Source organism: Schistocerca americana, chromosome 8 (assembly GCF_021461395.2).
Source record: "Schistocerca americana isolate TAMUIC-IGC-003095 chromosome 8, iqSchAmer2.1, whole genome shotgun sequence".
NCBI classification, from domain to species: domain Eukaryota; kingdom Metazoa; phylum Arthropoda; class Insecta; order Orthoptera; family Acrididae; genus Schistocerca; species Schistocerca americana.
The window spans coordinates 70,194,276-70,213,265 of NC_060126.1; the positions used below are offsets into that span (position 1 = coordinate 70,194,276).

Below are 18,990 nucleotides of genomic sequence, written 5' to 3' on the forward strand. Positions count from 1 at the left end.
CTAACCACGCAAACGTCTGCTTAAATTCATTAATCGAAAGTGAGCTGGCCGTTTGCAACCCCTTAGCGAAACGTTCAGGCTTCTAGCTGGATGTGCACATCATTTAGAATCTGCCTGGCAGATTCTCGCAGGAGAAAGCATTTCCTATTAGGGGAGAAAATGGAATGGCCCGTGGAGGGATGGAACCCATGACCTACGCGTTACTAGCACGACGCTATAACCCACTGAGCTAACGGGCAATGCAACACTGTCGCATCAGCAGTCCAAAACCGCAAAACCGTCTCCTCTCCCTTCAAAACGGCCCCGCCATTAACGTGAGGATGTATCTCTTTTTCTTCACTTTCTCTCACCCTATACTTGGAACCCAGAGCAGCAGCTCCACGAAGACGAAAAACGGCCGTGAGAAGATTTCTCATCTCAGCCCCGTGAATTCACGTTCAGGTACCGGGAATCGAACCCGGGCATCCTGGGTGAAAGCCAGGTATCCTAGCCACTAGACCATACCGGACACACATCAACGATCCACTACGTGTGTATGCGTCCAGAAATACTTCTCCTCCACGCAACTTTAGGGCCGAATCTGGCGCCAACGCTGAACTCTGTCCGCCACCACGATCCCGCTTACTCACTCCCAAGGACCGAGCGAGGTGGCGCAGTGGTTAGCACACTGGACTCGCATTCGGGAGAACGACGGTTCAATCCCGTCTCCGGCCATCCTGATTTAGGTTTTCCGTGATTTCCCTAAATCGTTTCAGGCAAATGCCGGGATGGTTCCTTTGAAAGGGCACGGCCGATTTCCTTCCCAATCCTTCCCTAACCCGAGCTTGCGCTCCGTCTCTAATGACCTCGTTGTCGACGGGACGTTAAACACTAACCACCACCACCACCACCACTCCCAAAGCGCGCAAGTCATACTAGGCAAACATCGCTTTCAGTTTCGAGTGCAACTAGCAAAACTGTAATTAGTAATAACTGGAAACAAACACACGTTGACGCAAAGTAGCCTAGGTGGTAATAAACGGCAAACACGGCCTTGCCTCGCAAAAGCTATGCTGTGCCTTTCACCGTCGTGGAGAGAAAATGAGATGGCTGAGTTGAGGATAGAACGTACACCCTTAAGATAATGACACGCGCAGCCCCCTGCGCCACCGAGGCATACATTAATACTCGCCACCGCAGCCTCACTAAGAAGTTCTAATTTCAGAATTGTTTTCCCACCATGCCATACATGAAAGGGTGGATTTCTCGGCGGAAGTCAATGCTGCGTCTAGTTACAGTGCATCGCCCTGGAAGCAACGTGGCACCGCGTTCCGATGTGCCGGCGGGCAGAGCGCCTGCAGCAGGGTCGCTTGATCCTCTGGTGGCAGCAGGGGCGACAACGCACCGCGACACAGGAAGCCTGCAGCGCTATGCGGTGGTGGTGTAACGGTCAGCATGGTTGCTTCCCAAGCAGTTGATCCGGGTTCGATTCCCGGCCACCGCAGGAGGATTGTCATTTTTGCGTTGCGCAATAGTGTGTGTTCTAGACCATGCGATCCTCGAAATTGCCACGTGTCACGGCACAGGTAGTATCTCCTCGTCTCCTGCTTCGTTCCAGCTAAGTGGATTAATTTCACTTCATCGTGTGTCGACTTGGCCCGACTTTGGTCGACTGCCGCTCGCTGCCGCTCAGCGGTGGGGCCGATATGACAGGAGAAGTACGACAATCGGCTGCGAGAAATAAAGTAATCAAGAGTACTTTTCCTTTTCAATACGAAAAGCTAAACTTTCATTTACAAATTTCGGAAATCTCACTGCTTCGCACAGTGTTATCTACACATTTGAGAAATTATCTGTTGATTCGTACGGTTCTGTTATTGCCAAAGTCGTTCTTGCACTTTCCTTGCGCTCTTTTTGCAATCAGCCTCATTAAATTGTGGATCATATGTTCGTTAACGTAATTTAAATTGCTTAGGGAGGCATCATAGCACGTCAACACTGTAGCATAAAAGGAGGAGGGTGGGGGTTGAAATGGAAGGGTCCAATAGCACGCAGAGTTCCCGGACGATCACCCATCCACTCACTAACCACGCAAACGTCTGCTTAACTTCATTAATTGAAAGTGAGATGGCCGTTGGCAACCCCTTAGCGAAACGTTCAGACTTCTAGCTGGATGTGCACATCATTTAGAATCTGCCTGGCAGAGTCTCGCAGGAGGCAGCATTTCCTATTAGGGGAGAAAATGGAATGGCCCGTGGAGGGAAGGAACCCATGACCTACGCGTTACTAGCACGACGCTACAGCCCACTGAGCTAACGGGCAATGCAACAGTGTCGCATCAGCAGTCCAAAACCGCAAAACCGTCTCCTCTCCCTTCAAAACGGCCCCGCCATTAACGTGAGGGTGTATCTCTTTTCCTTGACTTTCTCTCACCTTATACTTGGAACCCAGAGCAGCAGCTCCACGAAGACGAAAAACGGCCGTGAGAAGTTTTCTCATCTCAGCCCCGAGAATTCACGTTCAGGTACCGGGAATCGAACCCGGGCCTCCTGGGTGAAAGCCAGGTATCCTAGCCACTAGACCATACCGGACACACCTCAACGATCCACTACGTGTGTATGCGTCCAGAAATACGTCTCCTCCACGCAACTTTAGGGCCGAATCTGGCGCCAACGCTGAACTCTGTCCGCCACCACGATCCCGCTTACTCACTCCCAAAGCGCGCAAGTCATACTAGGCAAACATCGCTTTCAGTCTCGAGTGCAACTAGCAAAACTGTAATTAGTAATAACTGGAAACAAACACACGTTGACGCAAAGTAGCCTAGGTGGTAATAAACGGCAAATACGGCCTTACCTCGCAAAAGCTATGCTGTGCCTTTCACCGTCGTGGAGAGAAAATGAGATGGCTGAGTTGAGGATAGAACGTACGCCCTTAAGATAATGACATGCGCAGCCCACTGCGCCACCGAGGCATACAGGAATACTCGCCACCGCAGCCTCACTAAGAAGTTCTAATTTCAGAATTGTTTTCCCACCATGCCGTACATGAAAGGGTGGATTTCTCGGCGGAAGTCAATGCTGCGTCTAGTTACAGTGCATCGCCCTGGAAGCAACGTGGCACCGCGTTCCGATGTGCCGGCGGGCAGAGCGCCTGCAGCAGGGTCGCTTGATCCTCTGGTGGCAGCAGGGGCGACAACACACCGCGACACAGGAAGCCTGCAGCGCAATGCGGTGGTGGTGTAACGGTCAGCATGGTTGCTTCCCAAGCAGTTGATCCGTGTTCGATTCCCGGCCACCGCAGGAGGATTGTCATTTTTGCGTAGCGCAATAGTGTGTGTTCTAGACCATGCGATCCTCGAAATTGCCACGTGTCGCGGCACAGGTAGTATCTCCTCGTCTCCTGCCTCGTTCCAGCTAAGTGGATTAATTTCACTTCATCGTGTGTCGACTTGGCCCGACTTTGCTCGACTGCCGCTCGCTGCCGCTCGGCGGTGGGGCCGATATGACAGGAGAAGTACGACAATCGGCTGCGAGAAATAAAGTAATCAAGAGTACTTTTCCTTTTCAATACGAAAAGCTAAACTTTCATTTACAAATTTCGGAAATCTCACTGCTTCGCACAGTGTTATCTACACATTTGAGAAATTATCTGTTGATTCGTACGGTTCTGTTATTGCCAAAGTCGTTCTTGCACTTTCCTTGCGCTCTTTTTGCAATCAGCCTCATTAAATTGTGGATCATATGTTCGTTAACGTAATTTAAATTGCTTAGGGAGGCATCATAGCACGTCAACACTGTAGCATAAAAGGAGGAGGGTGGGGGTTGAAATGGAAGGGTCCAATAGCACGCAGAGTTCCCGGACGATCACCCATCCACTCACTAACCACGCAAACGTCTGCTTAACTTCATTAATTGAAAGTGAGCTGGCCGTTGGCAACCCCTTAGCGAAACGTTCAGACTTCTAGCTGGATGTGCACATCATTTAGAATCTGCCTTACAGAGTCTCGCAGGAGGCAGCATTTCCTATTAGGGGAGAAAATGGAATGGCCCGTGGAGGGAAGGAACCCATGACCTACGCGTTACTAGCACGACGCTACAGCCCACTGAGCTAACGGGCAATGCAACAGTGTCGCATCAGCAGTCCAAAACCGCAAAACCGTCTCCTCTCCCTTCAAAACGGCCCCGCCATTAACGTGAGGATGTATCTCTTTTCCTTGACTTTCTCTCACCTTATACTTGGAACCCAGAGCAGCAGCTCCACGAAGACGAAAAACGGCCGTGAGAAGTTTTCTCATCTCAGCCCCGAGAATTCACGTTCAGGTACCGGGAATCGAACCCGGGCCTCCTGGGTGAAAGCCAGGTATCCTAGCCACAAGACCATACCGGACACACCTCAACGATCCACTACGTGTGTATGCGTCCAGAAATACGTCTCCTCCACGCAACTTTAGGGCCGAATCTGGCGCCAACGCTGAACTCTGTCCGCCACCACGATCCCGCTTACTCACTCCCAAAGCGCGCAAGTCATACTAGGCAAACATCGCTTTCAGTCTCGAGTGCAACTAGCAAAACTGTAATTAGTAATAACTGGAAACAAACACACGTTGACGCAAAGTAGCCTAGGTGGTAATAAACGGCAAATACGGCCTTACCTCGCAAAAGCTATGCTGTGCCTTTCACCGTCGTGGAGAGAAAATGAGATGGCTGAGTTGAGGATAGAACGTACGCCCTTAAGATAATGACATGCGCAGCCCACTGCGCCACCGAGGCATACAGGAATACTCGCCACCGCAGCCTCACTAAGAAGTTCTAATTTCAGAATTGTTTTCCCACCATGCCGTACATGAAAGGGTGGATTTCTCGGCGGAAGTCAATGCTGCGTCTAATTACAGTGCATCGCCCTGGAAGCAACGTGGCACCGCGTTCCGATGTGCCGGCGGGCAGAGCGCCTGCAGCAGGGTCGCTTGATCCTCTGGTGGCAGCAGGGGCGACAACGCACCGCGACACAGGAAGCCTGCAGCGCAATGCGGTGCTGGTGTAACGGTCAGCATGGTTGCTTCCCAAGCAGTTGATCCGTGTTCGATTCCCGGCCACCGCAGGAGGATTGTCATTTTTGCGTAGCGCAATAGTGTGTGTTCTAGACCATGCGATCCTCGAAATTGCCACGTGTCGCGGCACAGGTAGTATCTCCTCGTCTCCTGCCTCGTTCCAGCTAAGTGGATTAATTTCACTTCATCGTGTGTCGACTTGGCCCGACTTTGCTCGACTGCCGCTCGCTGCCGCTCGGCGGTGGGGCCGATATGACAGGAGAAGTACGACAATCGGCTGCGAGAAATAAAGTAATCAAGAGTACTTTTCCTTTTCAATACGAAAAGCTAAACTTTCATTTACAAATTTCGGAAATCTCACTGCTTCGCACAGTGTTATCTACACATTTGAGAAATTATCTGTTGATTCGTACGGTTCTGTTATTGCCAAAGTCGTTCTTGCACTTTCCTTGCGCTCTTTTTGCAATCAGCCTCATTAAATTGTGGATCATATGTTCGTTAACGTAATTTAAATTGCTTAGGGAGGCATCATAGCACGTCAACACTGTAGCATAAAAGGAGGAGGGTGGGGGTTGAAATGGAAGGGTCCAATAGCACGCAGAGTTCCCGGACGATCACCCATCCACTCACTAACCACGCAAACGTCTGCTTAACTTCATTAATTGAAAGTGAGCTGGCCGTTGGCAACCCCTTAGCGAAACGTTCAGACTTCTAGCTGGATGTGCACATCATTTAGAATCTGCCTGGCAGAGTCTCGCAGGAGGCAGCATTTCCTATTAGGGGAGAAAATGGAATGGCCCGTGGAGGGAAGGAACCCATGACCTACGCGTTACTAGCACGACGCTACAGCCCACTGAGCTAACGGGCAATGCAACAGTGTCGCATCAGCAGTCCAAAACCGCAAAACCGTCTCCTCTCCCTTCAAAACGGCCCCGCCATTAACGTGAGGATGTATCTCTTTTCCTTGACTTTCTCTCACCTTATACTTGGAACCCAGAGCAGCAGCTCCACGAAGACGAAAAACGGCCGTGAGAAGTTTTCTCATCTCAGCCCCGAGAATTCACGTTCAGGTACCGGGAATCGAACCCGGGCCTCCTGGGTGAAAGCCAGGTATCCTAGCCACAAGACCATACCGGACACACCTCAACGATCCACTACGTGTGTATGCGTCCAGAAATACGTCTCCTCCACGCAACTTTAGGGCCGAATCTGGCGCCAACGCTGAACTCTGTCCGCCACCACGATCCCGCTTACTCACTCCCAAAGCGCGCAAGTCATACTAGGCAAACATTGCTTTCAGTCTCGAGTGCAACTAGCAAAACTGTAATTAGTAATAACTGGAAACAAACACACGTTGACGCAAAGTAGCCTAGGTGGTAATAAACGGCAAATACGGCCTTACCTCGCAAAAGCTATGCTGTGCCTTTCACCGTCGTGGAGAGAAAATGAGATGGCTGAGTTGAGGATAGAACGTACGCCCTTAAGATAATGACATGCGCAGCCCACTGCGCCACCGAGGCATACAGGAATACTCGCCACCGCAGCCTCACTAAGAAGTTCTAATTTCAGAATTGTTTTCCCACCATGCCGTACATGAAAGGGTGGATTTCTCGGCGGAAGTCAATGCTGCGTCTAGTTACAGTGCATCGCCCTGGAAGCAACGTGGCACCGCGTTCCGATGTGCCGGCGGGCAGAGCGCCTGCAGCAGGGTCGCTTGATCCTCTGGTGGCAGCAGGGGCGACAACGCACCGCGACACAGGAAGCCTGCAGCGCAATGCGGTGGTGGTGTAACTGTCAGCATGGTTGCTTCCCAAGCAGTTGATCCGTGTTCGATTCCCGGCCACCGCAGGAGGATTGTCATTTTTGCGTAGCGCAATAGTGTGTGTTCTAGACCATGCGATCCTCGAAATTGCCACGTGTCGCGGCACAGGTAGTATCTCCTCGTCTCCTGCCTCGTTCCAGCTAAGTGGATTAATTTCACTTCATCGTGTGTCGACTTGGCCCGACTTTGCTCGACTGCCGCTCGCTGCCGCTCGGCGGTGGGGCCGATATGACAGGAGAAGTACGACAATCGGCTGCGAGAAATAAAGTAATCAAGAGTACTTTTCCTTTTCAGAACGAAAAGCTAAACTTTCATTTACAAATTTCGGAAATCTCACTGCTTCGCACAGTGTTATCTACACATTTGAGAAATTATCTGTTGATTCGTACGGTTCTGTTATTGCCAAAGTCGTTCTTGCACTTTCCTTGCGCTCTTTTTGCAAACAGCCTCGTTAAATTTTGGATCATATGTTCGTTAACGTAATTTAAATTGCTTAGGGAGGCATCATAGCACGTCAACACTGTAGCACAAAAGGAGGAGGGTGGGGGTTGAAATGGAAGGGTCCAATAGCACGCAGAGTTCCCGGACGATCACCCATCCACTCACTAACCACGCAAACGTCTGCTTAAATTCATTAATCGAAAGTGAGCTGGCCGTTTGCAACCCCTTAGCGAAACGTTCAGGCTTCTAGCTGGATGTGCACATCATTTAGAATCTGCCTGGCAGATTCTCGCAGGAGAAAGCATTTCCTATTAGGGGAGAAAATGGAATGGCCCGTGGAGGGATGGAACCCATGACCTACGCGTTACTAGCACGACGCTATAACCCACTGAGCTAACGGGCAATGCAACACTGTCGCATCAGCAGTCCAAAACCGCAAAACCGTCTCCTCTCCCTTCAAAACGGCCCCGCCATTAACGTGAGGATGTATCTCTTTTTCTTCACTTTCTCTCACCCTATACTTGGAACCCAGAGCAGCAGCTCCACGAAGACGAAAAACGGCCGTGAGAAGATTTCTCATCTCAGCCCCGTGAATTCACGTTCAGGTACCGGGAATCGAACCCGGGCATCCTGGGTGAAAGCCAGGTATCCTAGCCACTAGACCATACCGGACACACATCAACGATCCACTACGTGTGTATGCGTCCAGAAATACTTCTCCTCCACGCAACTTTAGGGCCGAATCTGGCGCCAACGCTGAACTCTGTCCGCCACCACGATCCCGCTTACTCACTCCCAAGGACCGAGCGAGGTGGCGCAGTGGTTAGCACACTGGACTCGCATTCGGGAGAACGACGGTTCAATCCCGTCTCCGGCCATCCTGATTTAGGTTTTCCGTGATTTCCCTAAATCGTTTCAGGCAAATGCCGGGATGGTTCCTTTGAAAGGGCACGGCCGATTTCCTTCCCAATCCTTCCCTAACCCGAGCTTGCGCTCCGTCTCTAATGACCTCGTTGTCGACGGGACGTTAAACACTAACCACCACCACCACCACCACTCCCAAAGCGCGCAAGTCATACTAGGCAAACATCGCTTTCAGTTTCGAGTGCAACTAGCAAAACTGTAATTAGTAATAACTGGAAACAAACACACGTTGACGCAAAGTAGCCTAGGTGGTAATAAACGGCAAACACGGCCTTGCCTCGCAAAAGCTATGCTGTGCCTTTCACCGTCGTGGAGAGAAAATGAGATGGCTGAGTTGAGGATAGAACGTACACCCTTAAGATAATGACACGCGCAGCCCCCTGCGCCACCGAGGCATACATTAATACTCGCCACCGCAGCCTCACTAAGAAGTTCTAATTTCAGAATTGTTTTCCCACCATGCCATACATGAAAGGGTGGATTTCTCGGCGGAAGTCAATGCTGCGTCTAGTTACAGTGCATCGCCCTGGAAGCAACGTGGCACCGCGTTCCGATGTGCCGGCGGGCAGAGCGCCTGCAGCAGGGTCGCTTGATCCTCTGGTGGCAGCAGGGGCGACAACGCACCGCGACACAGGAAGCCTGCAGCGCTATGCGGTGGTGGTGTAACGGTCAGCATGGTTGCTTCCCAAGCAGTTGATCCGGGTTCGATTCCCGGCCACCGCAGGAGGATTGTCATTTTTGCGTTGCGCAATAGTGTGTGTTCTAGACCATGCGATCCTCGAAATTGCCACGTGTCACGGCACAGGTAGTATCTCCTCGTCTCCTGCTTCGTTCCAGCTAAGTGGATTAATTTCACTTCATCGTGTGTCGACTTGGCCCGACTTTGGTCGACTGCCGCTCGCTGCCGCTCAGCGGTGGGGCCGATATGACAGGAGAAGTACGACAATCGGCTGCGAGAAATAAAGTAATCAAGAGTACTTTTCCTTTTCAATACGAAAAGCTAAACTTTCATTTACAAATTTCGGAAATCTCACTGCTTCGCACAGTGTTATCTACACATTTGAGAAATTATCTGTTGATTCGTACGGTTCTGTTATTGCCAAAGTCGTTCTTGCACTTTCCTTGCGCTCTTTTTGCAAACAGCCTCATTAAATTGTGGATCATACGTTCGTTAACGTAATTTAAATTGCTTAGGGAGGCATCATAGCACGTCAACACTGTAGCACAAAAGGAGGAGGCTGGGGGTTGAAATGGAAGGGTCCAATAGCACGCAGAGTTCCCGGACGATCACCCATCCACTCACTAACCACGCAAACGTCTGCTTAACTTCATTAATCGAAAGTGAGCTGGCCGTTGGCAACCCCTTAGCGAAACGTTCAGGCTTCTAGCTGGATGTGCACATCATTTAGAATCTGCCTGGCAGAGTCTCGCAGGAGAAAGCATTTCCTATTAGGGGAGAAAATGGAATGGCCCGTGGAGGGATGGAACCCATGACCTACGCGTTACTAGCACGACGCTATAACCCACTGAGCTAACGAGCAATGCAACACTGTCGCATCAGCAGTTCAAAACCGCAAAACCGTCTCCTCCCCTTCAAGACGGCCCCGCCATTAACGTGAGGATGTATCTCTTTTTCTTGACTTTCTCTCACCTTATACCTGGAACCCAGAGCAGCAGCTCCACGAAGACGAAAAACGGCCGTGAGAAGTTTTCTCATCTCAGCCCCGAGAATTCACGTTCAGGTACCGGGAATCGAACCCGGGCCTCCTGGGTGAAAGCCAGGTATCCTAGCCACTAGACCATACCGGACACACCTCAACGACCCACTACGTGTGTATGCGTCCAGAAATACTTCTCCTCCACGAAACTTTAGGGCCGAATCTGGCGCCAACGCTGAACTCTGTCCGCCACCACGATCCCGCTTACTCACTCCCAAAGCGCGCAAGTCATACTAGGCAAACATCGCTTTCAGTCTCGAGTGCAACTAGCAAAACTGTAATTAGTAATAACTGGAAACAAACACACGTTGACGCAAAGTAGCCTAGGTGGTAATAAACGGCAAATACGGCCTTACCTCGCAAAAGCTATGCTGTGCCTTTCACCGTCGTGGAGAGAAAATGAGATGGCTGAGTTGAGGATAGAACGTACGCCCTTAAGATAATGACACGCGCAGCCCACTGCGCCACCGAGGCATACAGGAATACTCGCCACCGCAGCCTCACTAAGAAGTTCTAATTTCAGAATTGTTTTCCCACCATGCCGTACATGAAAGGGTGGATTTCTCGGCGGAAGTCAATGCTGCGTCTAGTTACAGTGCATCGCCCTGGAAGCAACGTGCCACCGCCTTCCGATGTGCCGGCGGGCAGAGCGCCTGCAGCAGGGTCGCTTGATCCTCTGGTGGCAGCAGGGGCGACAACGCACCGCGACACAGGAAGCCTGCAGCGCAATGCGGTGGTGGTGTAACGGTCAGCATGGTTTCTTCCCAAGCAGTTGATCCGGGTTCGATTCCCGGCCACCGCAGGAGGATTGTCATTTTTGCGTAGTGCAATAGTGTGTGTTCTAGACCATGCGATCCTCGAAATTGCCACGTGTCGCGGCACAGGTAGTATCTCCTCGTCTCCTGCCTCGTTCCAGCTAAGTGGATTGATTTCACTTCATCGTGTGTCGACTTGGCCCGACTTTGCTCGACTGCCGCTCGCTGCCGCTCGGCGGTGGGGCCGATATGACAGGAGAAGTACGACAATCGGCTGCGAGAAATAAAGTAATCAAGAGTACTTTTCCTTGTCAATACGAAAAGCTAAACTTTCATTTACAAATTTCGGAAATCTCACTGCTTCGCCACAGTGTTATCTACACGTTTGAGAAATTATCTGTTGATTCGTACGGTTCTGTTATTGCCAAAGTCGTTCTTGCACTTTCCTTGCGCTCTTTTTGCAAACAGCCTCATTAAATTGTGGATCATATGTTCGTTAACGTAATTTAAATTGCTTAGGGAGGCATCATAGCACGTCAACACTGTAGCATAAAAGGAGGAGGGTGGGGGTTGAAATGGAAGGGTCCAATAGCACGCAGAGTTCCCGGACGATCACCCATCCACTCACTAACCACGCAAACGTCTGCTTAACTTCATTAATTGAAAGTGAGCTGGCCGTTGGCAACCCCTTAGCGAAACGTTCAGACTTCTAGCTTGATGTGCACATCATTTAGAATCTGCCTGGCAGAGTCTCGCAGGAGGCAGCATTTCCTATTAGGGGAGAAAATGGAATGGCCCGTGGAGGGATGGAACCCATGACCTACGCGTTACTAGCACGACGCTATAACCCACTGAGCTAACGAGCAATGCAACACTGTCGCATCAGCAGTCCAAAACCGCAAAACCGTCTCCTCCCCTTCAAGACGGCCCCGCCATTAACGTGAGGATGTATCTCTTTTTCTTGACTTTCTCTCACCTTATACCTGGAACCCAGAGCAGCAGCTCCGCGAAGACGAAAAACGGCCGTGAGTAGCTTTCTCATCTCAGCCCCGAAAATTCACGTTCAGGTACCGGGAATCGAACCCGGGCCTCCTCTGTGAAAGCCAGGTATCCTAGCCACTAGACCATACCGGACATACTTCAACGATCCACTACGTGTGTATGCGTCCAGAAATACGTCTCCTCCACGCAACTTTAGGGCCGAATCTGGCGCCAACGCTGAACTCTGTCCGCCACCACGATCCCGCTTACTCACTCCCAAAGCGCGCAAGTCATACTAGGCAAACATCGCTTTCAGTCTCGAGTGCAACTAGCAAAACTGTAATTAGTAATAACTGGAAACAAACACACGTTGACGCAAAGTAGCCTAGGTGGTAATAAACGGCAAATACGGCCTTACCTCGCAAAATCCATGCTGTGCCTTTCACCGTCGTGGAGAGAAAATGAGATGGCTGAGTTGAGGATAGAACGTACGCCTTTAAGATAATGACACGCGCAGCACACTGCGCCACCGAGGCATACAGGAATACTCGCCACCGCAGCCTCACTAAGAAGTTCTAATGTCAGAATTGTTTTCCCACCATGCCGTACATGAAAGGGTGGATTTCTCGGCGGAAGTCAATGCTGCGTCTAGTTACAGTGCATCGCCCTGGAAGCAACGTGGCACCGCGTTCCGATGTGCTGGCGGGCAGAGCGCCTGCAGCAAGTTCGCTTGAGCCTCTGGTGGCAGCAGGGGCGGCAACGCACCGCGACACAATAAGCCTGCAGCGCAATGCGTTGGTGGTGTAACGGTCAGCATGGTTGCTTTCCAAGCAGTTGATCCGGGTTCGCTTCCCGGCCACCACAGAAGGATTGTCATTTTTGCGTAGCGCAATAGTGTGTGTTCAGGACCATGCGATCCTCGAAATTGCCACGTGTCGCGGCACAGGTAGTATCTCCTCGTCTCTCGCCTTGATCCAGCTAAGTGGATTGATTTCACTTCATCGTGTGTCGACTTGGCCCGACTTTGCTCGACTACCGCTCGGCGGTGGGGCCATATGACAGGAGAAGTACGACAATCGGCTGCGGGAAATAAAGTAATCAAGAATACTTTTCCTTTTCAATACGAAAAGCTAAACTTTCATTTACAAATTTCGGAAATCTCACTGCTTCGCTACAGTGTTTTCTACACATTTGAGAAATTATCTGTGGATTCGTACGTTTCTGTTATTGCCACAGTCGTTCTTGCACTTTCCTTTCGCTCTTTTTGCAAACAGCCTCGTTTAATTTTGGATCATATGTTCGTTAACGTAATTTAAATTGCTTAGGGAGGCATCATAGCACGTCAACTCTGTAGCACAAAAGGAGGAGGGTGGGGGTTGAAATGAAAGGGTCCAATAGCACGCAGAGTTCCCGGACGATCACCCATCCACTCACTAACCACGCAAACGTCTGCTTAACTTCATTAATCGAAAGTGAGCTGGCCTTTGGCAACCCCTTAGCGAAACGTTCAGACTTCTAGCTGGATGTGCACATCATTTAGAATCTGCCTGGCAGAGTCTCGCAGGAGACAGCATTTCCTATTAGGGGAGAAAATGGAATGGCCCGTGGAGGGATGGAACCCATGACCTTCGCGTTGCTAGCACGACGCTATAGCCCACTGAGCTAACGGGCGATGCAACACTGTCGCATGAGCAGTCCAAAACCGCAAAACCGTCTCCTCTCCCTTCAAAACGGCCCCGCCACTCTCGTGAGGATGTATCTCTTTTTCTTGACTTTCTCTCACCTTATATTTGGATCCCAGAGCAGCAGCTCCACGAAGACGAAAAACGGCCGTGAGAAGTTGTCTCATCTCAGCCAAGAAAATTCACGTTCCGGTACCGGGAATCGAACCCGGGCCTCCTGGATGAGAGGCAGGTATCCTTGCCCCGGTTTTTTGAATCTGCAATCTTCGGATCCGAAGTGCTACCCCTTATCGATTTTTTTTCTTGATGTCTTTGATTTACCTCTTGTTTCTTCTTCCTAGTTTATTTTTTCATTATGTAAATGTTAGAGGTGACAGTCAGATTCATGCCTACGTAATCAAATTGGGCAGGGGTCGAAGCCCGAGGCCTGGCCACGATGACTCCACCGTCCTGTTTCCGAGTGGCACCTGTACAAGGGCGTCGTACTTTCCCCTACTGTCTCGGTTCTTGGTTTCACGTTTGTTTCTCTTGTGCGCCCTAAAGGTTCACGAAAACTTCAGTCCTGGTGTAGAGAAGAAGTATACATAAAGGCGGCAAATCTAGAAACAGTATAAAAGAGAATGGCTCACAGTGCTGACCTTAGCCAACTTCCTCTCTTTCAAATGTCAGGCTAAGCATATTTGCAAAATCATCACGGAGGCCTGGCAATCGCAAGCGGTTAATGTAAGCAGTAAGCATGTACTGCCGAAACGCTAGGTGTTCATCCTCTTCATGTCAACTGTTGACAAAATGTATGAAATGTCCAATCAACCACATGATGGTATTGAGCTGCGTTCACGGAAAAAAAGGAAGAATCGGGCCGGTCGACGATGTCAATAGTATAAGCGGCTTCAGCAGACCTAGTGACAAAAGCCAGTTGTTTCCTGAGCCAACGCCAATTAGCAAGGTGCCCACAGCAGGTGAATCGATGCTCAAGGGTATCCAGGAGACCACACCGAGTACAGTTGTCCGTGTCAGAAAGACCAATACGGTGCAGTCCATTGGTGGGGACCAAATTATTAATTACCCTATACCACTTGGACGCCACAGGCATAGAGTGGATCGGCAGACTAACATTCTTCCAGATAACTCTCCAGGATACGGATGGAGACGCCAGTTCTATTGGATTCGGACCGGCCAGCCCCTCCCAGCTGGCAATCAAGCCCTTGGTTGTTGGCACCGGTCGTCACAAGAAGACGTCACCGAGGTAACTCACCGCAACGTAAAATTCCTGGATGTGTTTCAACTTAAAATTGAGGAGGCGACCGACGTCGACAGGTGGAGCAAGGTTCTCCGGACGCACAACAGTAAAAAGCCTGGATGTAATTGAAGTCACTTCTTGCGCAACAATTAGAGTCGTACGGCGGACGTACAAGGCAGATGTCTTGCGAGTAATGTCAGAGAGGCCCAAGCCTCCGGAGATACGCGGTTTCGTCATAACCTCGTAACGTAACTTGAATAGATGGCCCTTCCATATAAACCTGCTAGACAATTGGCGCAACCTTTTCGCCACCATCATGTGAAGTGGGAACAGCTGAGCAACATAATAGGGTTTACATAGGACGTATGTGTCTAAAATTCTGACTTTTTGCAAAATGGTAGCAGAGCGCTGCTCATGGACAATCAGAGCCCCCTGCATCTTCTCGGTGACAGATTTCCAATTGAGAGCCGCCATTTTTAGAGGCCACCGATCAATGCTAATCCCCAATGACGTATGGCGATCGACAAAAGTGTCCCAAGGGACATCAGCATCGCGAAATCCTCGAATATCGAGGAACTTACATTTACCCTGATTGAGACGTGCTCCAGAGACACGACAGTTTGCATCAATTGCCCCTTTCAACAACGGGGTATCATCACGTTGACGGAGGAGAACGACATCATCCGCGTATGCCTTAACAGTGAGCTTCCCGACAGAGAGGGTCATACCCCGAAGCTTGAGAACAATAGTCCGAAACAGCGGTTCCAGGGACAATATGACGAAAGACATAGAGAGCGGACTACCCTGAGGAACCCTGCGGCGGAGAGCAATGGGCGGCGTCAGCTGCCCATTGTCTGACACCCGAGCAGTTATTCCCCTATAAAAAGTGCCAAGAACACCACGTGATGAAGCATTAAAACCTATTGTACCTAAAACACGATCTAAAAACACATGACTGACGTTATCAAAAGCCTTATAAAAATCGAGGAAAGCAAAGGCACAATGTACGTTTGTAACCGCCGCAACCGAGACAACATCCCGATATTCGGCTCCTGGGGTCAGAATAGATCTATCATGAAAACAACATTGACGTGCACCAATCACATCCCGAAGCAGAGAAGACAACCGGCTATTGAGCGCTCTAGCAGCTGTCTAGTAATCAAAGTTCATCAATGTGGGCGGACGAAGATTGGCAGCAGATAAACGACCAGAGGACTTCGGAATTAAAACAATTTTCCCTATTTTAAAATCGGCAGGCACATCCATCCCCCTGACAATCCCATTTAAAATCTGCGTAAAAGTGCCACCCAAAAGAGGCCAAAAACGGAGATAAAATTCTTTAGGCGGGCCGTCTGGACCCGGCGATTTACCGGACGGAGAGCGAGCAATAAAATCGAAAACATCATCTACCTGGAACTCCCGGAGAAAGTCGCCGTTCGCGTCAGACGTGATCGTCGCAGTAAGATCCCCAAGGACATCATCCGAAAGTGACTCACCAGAATCATCGGCAGAATATAGACTAGCGTAATACTGATGAAGAGCACGAGTCATTTCCTCCTGTGCAGTAAGCTGTCGTCCATCATCCGCCATAAGAGAAGAGGTGAAGGGGCGACGACGACGACGAGTTTGATGCCGTAGCAGGTCGTACAAATATGTCAGTTGACCTTCAACAAGAGAGTGAGGTTTCGACTTAACTCGCAGTCTATCCATCTGTCGTCGTTTAAGGCTCAAGAGCTTGGCTTTAATACGACGAACGTCATGGATCCTCAAAGGAGAGGGACCCGCCGCGTCATATAGTTCACGCAGGACAGAGTAGTAAAATTCACACGTGTTCTTAAAATCACGCGCCCTTGCAGCACAGTAAAAAATCAAAGTCTTACGAATCTTGGGCTTGGCAAACGCAGTCCACCAAACCAGCAAGGAGGGGTAACGCGGGACAGAGCGAAGATATCGCTCCCACACGGCACTTATAACATCATCTATAGCACTGTCGGCAAGGTGGGAAACATTTAACATCCACTGGGAACGATAAAGTTTTGCAGGTTGGTGACTAAGATTTACAGTTGCAGTAAAAGCACAACGGTCAGAAAAACTAGTAGGAACAACATCGACAGAAAGAATTTTATCACATAAAAAATCAGAGAAGTAGAATCTGTCGAGTCTACTGCATGAGGACGCGGTAACAAACGTAAATTTCACCAGGGTTGGATATTTATGTTCCCAAACATCACGCAGGTGCATCGTACGAACCAAGTTATGTAAATCACGGCAATAATTAAAATTGGGGGGACTAGTCTTCAGGTCGTAAAACACAATTAAAATCGCCTCCGAGCAGGAGACTCCGAGGACTCTTGCGCAAAAGATAAATAAGCTCTTCCTTATAAAAGCGCGATCGAGCCACAGTGTGACCCGAACCAGAGGGGCATACAAAACAACTAGGCGGAGGTCAAAAAGACGACAACCAATCCCACGGCCAGAGTCAAGGAATTCAATGTCAGTAATAGGAATATCCTCCCGAAAGAAAAGAGCAGTTCCTGTTGAATATTCCGGTGCGACATTAAAAACAGTTTGAAATCCAGGTGAAGAGAGATCAGGAAACAACACTTCCTGCAAAAACACTACGTCCGCACACGAGTCGTAAATAAACTGCCGCAAAGAGGCAATGCGAACGTCGGACTCAATACGGTTAACATTTAAGGTAAGAAAGGTGTATGCTTGAACCACGGAGAAAAAAGCGAGAGAAGAAATCACCTACACCGACGCACCAACGTCACAGTCCATAGCAGGGGAGACGGAGGCATCCAAGGGAGGGGGACTGCTACCCCGTTCCGCGGATCCCTTACGCTTCGGTTTTTTGCGAACAGCATTGACGTTCGGCTGAACGCGTAACTTGCGTCGGCTGACGGGCAAGGAAGCTTCAGCCGCCGGTGACGTAGGAGGGTCAAGTTCTGTATCCGACACCACTCGCGCCGGTCCACATTCGGGATCCAGGGTCGCGGGGGAAACATCCGACGAAACGGACTGGTCGACACCTACACTAGCATCCGGCAAACATGGACTACATGGAGGCGAAACGTGAGCAGGAAGGTCCGAAGCCGCAAAGTTGGAAGGAAGCGGAGCAGCTCCGCCGGCAGAGGTGTGGGGCAGCGAAGCAGGAAGTTGTTGCGGCTCCACTTGTTGCGACAACGAAGTCGGTTCGGAAGACGGCGCCAACACGCCCGACCGACGATCCGACTCGAGAGAAGCCGCATCAGAGGCCGGAGGGGCGCCAGCAGCCGCCACCGGAGCCGCTACCTCAGGAGGGCAGGGGGCAGCTACACTACTTGGTGCCGCGGAGGATGACGGTCGCTCGGACTGGGGCATCTCGGGGAGATCCTCATCCGTACTATTTCCATCTTGTGCACGACGCCGTTTATTATTCAAAAGCGGCACACCCACCTGAGGAACAGACGGAACAACATCAGATTTAGCACGCAAAGGAGGAAATTCTGTGTCAGGGGTGTGCAAAACCTGTGGCGGGGTGCTACTACCATTGGACTGTTCTACACCAAGAGCAGAACCACCTGCAACGAGGTCAGCGACCGTGAACTTGCGACGCTGTTCGAGAGAATTTTTTAAAACAAAAACCCTCCGTGGACAGTTGGTACGCATGTGACCACTTTCATTGCACAAAAAACAGGTGCCAACCTGACCACTATGTGTTACATGGACACGATATCCACCGATCTGCAGGTGAGATGGAATATTCTGCTTAACGTGCATTTCGACTGAACGAATACCACTATAGCATTGCAGGCGATGTTGGCTTGTCCAGCGTTCAAGGCTAATCCTCTTAACATCACCATACTTTTGTAAACCCTCCTTAAGACAGACATTATCCACCTCCGGTGGAAGGTTGTAAACACGAACACTGGTGTACGCAATAGAAGCATTTAAAAGCAGCACGGTGCTTACAGAATCATCCAGATGGCGAAACAGAACTTGATGACCAAATTTTGAAAGAATTTTATCAACCTGAAGAGGGTCCATAAACTTAACAAAGAATATATACAGTTCGGTATCAAAATAAGCAGTGTGCACCTGATCCAAATGAATGCCAGAGCTATCTACCAACCAATCATGAATCTCAAGGGAACTAGGTTGCACATGGTGGGTTGACTTGTCAAAAGCAAAACTAACTGTAGCCTGACGAGAAATAACCTGAGACGACATTTTGCAAACTACGCGGTCGAAACCGCTACACAAAACACACTGAAATAAGCACAGAAAGTAATACAAGGGACGAAACAACGACGGAGAAACACTCACAGAAGTCACAAAACAACACGTAAACAAACGATATTCCACTATACGTAACGCTACAGCGGAGCGAAAGACTAGGCACGTCCACACTGCACG

At 50.1% G+C, this 18,990-nt stretch overlaps 10 non-coding genes across 10 annotated transcripts; 4 read left to right on the top strand and 6 right to left on the bottom strand.

The window, feature by feature from the left end:
- Window positions 1-436: 436 nt before the first annotated feature.
- Window positions 437-508, bottom strand: Trnae-uuc. The gene has a single exon. It is a non-coding gene; the product is annotated as a tRNA-Glu (tRNA).
- A 903-nt stretch (window positions 509-1,411) lies between these two features.
- On the top strand, window positions 1,412-1,483 carry Trnag-ccc. The gene has a single exon. It is a non-coding gene; the product is annotated as a tRNA-Gly (tRNA).
- Window positions 1,484-2,498: 1,015 nt separating this feature from the next.
- Trnae-uuc lies at window positions 2,499-2,570 on the bottom strand. Its single transcript has one exon. It is a non-coding gene; the product is annotated as a tRNA-Glu (tRNA).
- A 639-nt stretch (window positions 2,571-3,209) lies between these two features.
- Window positions 3,210-3,281, top strand: Trnag-ccc. The gene has a single exon. It is a non-coding gene; the product is annotated as a tRNA-Gly (tRNA).
- A 1,015-nt stretch (window positions 3,282-4,296) lies between these two features.
- Trnae-uuc lies at window positions 4,297-4,368 on the bottom strand. The gene has a single exon. It is a non-coding gene; the product is annotated as a tRNA-Glu (tRNA).
- Window positions 4,369-6,094: 1,726 nt separating this feature from the next.
- Trnae-uuc lies at window positions 6,095-6,166 on the bottom strand. Its single transcript has one exon. It is a non-coding gene; the product is annotated as a tRNA-Glu (tRNA).
- A 1,726-nt stretch (window positions 6,167-7,892) lies between these two features.
- On the bottom strand, window positions 7,893-7,964 carry Trnae-uuc. Its single transcript has one exon. It is a non-coding gene; the product is annotated as a tRNA-Glu (tRNA).
- Window positions 7,965-8,867: 903 nt separating this feature from the next.
- On the top strand, window positions 8,868-8,939 carry Trnag-ccc. The gene has a single exon. It is a non-coding gene; the product is annotated as a tRNA-Gly (tRNA).
- Window positions 8,940-9,953: 1,014 nt separating this feature from the next.
- On the bottom strand, window positions 9,954-10,025 carry Trnae-uuc. The gene has a single exon. It is a non-coding gene; the product is annotated as a tRNA-Glu (tRNA).
- A 639-nt stretch (window positions 10,026-10,664) lies between these two features.
- On the top strand, window positions 10,665-10,736 carry Trnag-ccc. The gene has a single exon. It is a non-coding gene; the product is annotated as a tRNA-Gly (tRNA).
- Window positions 10,737-18,990: the final 8,254 nt, after the last annotated feature.